The 3,458-nt window shown below is 31.5% G+C and overlaps 1 pseudogene; it reads right to left on the bottom strand.

The window, feature by feature from the left end:
- Positions 1-2,356: 2,356 nt before the first annotated feature.
- The window catches only part of LOC110596310, a 4,880-nt pseudogene continuing 3,778 nt past the window's right edge, over positions 2,357-3,458 (bottom strand).

Here is a 3,458-nt window from a genome sequence, read left to right as displayed (position 1 = left end):
GCATGTAATGTAACTGTGTTACCAAGTTCAGGAGGTTGAGGAGAGAGGATTCCTTGAGTGCAGTAGTTAGAAAATGCAATAAGCCATCATTGTGCCACTAATCCCCAGTCTTGGGGCAGAGTAAGACTCCTTACACAAAAATAAGAGAATAAAAGAAAAGAAAGAAAAAAAAAAACACTTTGAAGATAATTGTAGTTTACATTGTGAACACTATACAAAAAAAAAACATATTGATAAGAATAAAACAAATGCAATATCATTAGATAACAAATCGATTAGAAAAATTCGAATATTGTTATATTCCTTCAATATGAGAAAGTTAAGATGAAAATTTCTAAATATAAATGAATTTTTTGAACCAAACAGGGAATAACGCATATAATATGCATAGAACTTTTATTGTACCTTCTATTTATTATAAGTAAACCCCTCAACAGTGAAAATATTTGAAGAAAGAAAATCATTACGACTAGAGAGAGAAAATAAAAGTGTAATGATTTACTGATTATTTAGAAAATACAGAACAATCTATACTTGAAATTATAGTGTTAATACATAAAATCAATGAAGCAACTGAATATACGATCAATGTGCAAACTTCAATGGTATTTACACTAGTAGCAACACACATGTCTAAAATAAATTTTAAAATAAAGATGCCATTTACAAAAACAAGAAAGTAAAATACCTATATGACTGTGTGACTTCAAAACCAAAAGATACAAAATATGTGATAGAGAGAAATTAAAGAAAATTTAACATTGAGATCACAGCCTGAATTTTGTTGAAGTCAACACACTACAAAGATCCATAACCTTTCAAAATTATGCAACAGATTAAATGCAGTCCCAAGTGTAAATTCCATGAGAGCTTTTTGATGTCATTATTTATTTATTTCATGCCAGATGAGTAATATGCCCATTTCATATTAAGATTAGGGAGGCACATCTCACATATTCATGTGAAACCTAATTATCCCATTTATAAATTACAAAAAGTGAGCGTTTATTTTTTATTGGCGGTGTCATGTACACAATATAAATTTCATTCCCTTAAAAATTTTAATATATTCATAGAGTTACAAAAAAGGTCACTATCAAAAAGAAACACTATAGCTATTGGCAGTCACTTTCTAATTCACCCTAAGCCCTTGGCCACTGCTATTCTATTTTAGGTCTCTATGGATTTCCCTATTCTTGATATTTCACACAAACAGACTCACATAACTATGTAACTTTTAGAAAGGTTTAATGATACAAATCTAATGTCCAGGAAAAGGAGTCAGTCACAACAGCAGTGATATCTGTATTTCGAAATTTATTTTTATTGCTGAAGCAAACAACATAATTCATTTTCAGGCTTTGTGATCAAAATATTATTTTCATTTAATAAAATATAAAATTACCTGATAGATTCCAAACTCAGGGGTTGGAATTCTGAAACGTATGCTTACAACTATATAGTTGTGAAACTCCACATTTGTCTGTCTCAAATAGTTGTAAGTGTATCTTTGCACATTTGTGTTGAGTAAAATATTCTGTTATCCTGTAGTGAAGAAAAAGCCACAATTCATTTTATTTTGGGGCAACAACGCGTGAAATAAGAGAATTATCCATATATTTCAAGAAAACAATATCCTGAAAAGAGGTTAGAACATTTATCACTTTATAATAGTCGTTTATTATACAATACTTAAGTCCCCCCCTACTTTGAGTGAGACACTAACTCCAGTGGATTCCTGAGACCGTGAATAGTGCCAATTCTCATATGAGTAAATACTATGGTTTATCTCTACATACGTACCTGTAAATTTGACAGAAGAGATTATCAATACCCAATAATTTAATATAATAATTATAGCAATATGGTTACATCACTACTCTTCCATTTGAGACCCTTATAAGTAAAGTAAGCACTTATTAAGTAACACAGCACTTGAAGACAGTGGATCTGATAAGTAGGTGACTGTAAGTGACGGACACCATGTAGCATACACAGTATGGATACTCTAGACAAAACAACAATTCATGTTTCAGGTGGAAAAGATCAATACTACCAAAGATTTGCTCATGGTACTCAGAGCAGTTCCCATTTAAAACTCATGAATTGTTTCTTCCTGAAAATTTCTACTAATACTTTCGGCTGAGGTTGATCCTGGACAATTACAACACAGAGAGTGAAACTGTGGGTTTTTGGGGGTGTACTGTAGCATATTATGTAATATTTATTTTAACATTGTACTAGCTTCCAAAATCTTTCCTCATGTCTAAAAATCAACATAAGCTTATTCATATTATTCTTTGATTTATTCCTTTTTTATATTTTTCTCTTTATAGCACTGTTCCAAAAAACTTACGCATATTTGAACATTGAGCCCTTTATTGAAACCCATGGATGATCACTACTGTTCCGGGAGACTCCAATCCATGCTTCACGTGCGAGATAGGTCAGAAGTTTCTAACAGAAAATAAAAAATTTTCATGTAAGTAACCATTATGATAGGTTGTATTAGCTTCAAAAGTACAAATAGTGTATTTTTCATAAGATCCCTAATTTTTTAAACAATATACTAAACAAAATAATTTCTGTAGTGTCTACATTTTTTGTGTAAATTCAAGGTATTCAAGCATGTTTTTGTTACATGTATATATTGCCTTGTAGTGAAGTTCAGGGCTGAAGTAAAACCATCATCTGAAAAATGTACATTGTACTCATTAAATAATTTCTCATCCATCATCCCCCCCCGTCCCTTCAGTGCTTTCAAGGTCTGTATTTCACTCTTTATGTCCATTTGTACCTGCTATTTATCTTCACTTACATATGAGAACATGTTGTATATGATTTTCTGTTTATGTTTATTTCACTTATGATAATAGCCTCCAGTTCTATTCCTATCGCTGCAAAAAACATGATTTGCATTTTTGGATTGTGGAGTATTTCCCAGGGTATGTGTCTGTTTGTGTGTGTTATTGTGTATGTGTGTGTGTGTATATATATAAACACACATACATACGGTATATGTGCAAATATACATATGCATAATACATTTTTATTCAAACATTTTTATTCAAGCATTTGTTTATGGACACTTAGATTGTTCCATATCTCTGAGGCTGTGCATAATGCAATAGAAAATGAAAAAGTGAGTGTTTCTTTTTTGATATAATTTTTTCATTTGTGTAGACACCTAGTAGTGAGATTGCTGGATTAAATGATAGTACTGCTTTTATTTTTCAAAAATATCCAAACTGTTTCCCATAGATGTCATACCAATTTACATTTCCACCAACAGTGTATAATGTTCTGTTTTCTCCACATGATTGTGATCATCTGTTATTTTTTCCCCTTTATTATTATTTTTATTTTATTTTATTTATTTATTTTTTGAGATGAAGTCTCACTCGGTTGCCCAGACAGGAGTGCAGTGGCCGCTCCCGGCAAACGCAGCCTCGACCTCG

This window comes from Carlito syrichta, unplaced genomic scaffold (genome assembly GCF_000164805.1).
Source record: "Carlito syrichta isolate Samal-C Ts95f unplaced genomic scaffold, Tarsius_syrichta-2.0.1 Scaffold308288, whole genome shotgun sequence".
Lineage (NCBI taxonomy): Eukaryota > Metazoa > Chordata > Mammalia > Primates > Tarsiidae > Carlito > Carlito syrichta.
Note: the sequence above shows the minus strand (reverse complement) of the source record. Positions and strands in the feature narration are given on the sequence as shown.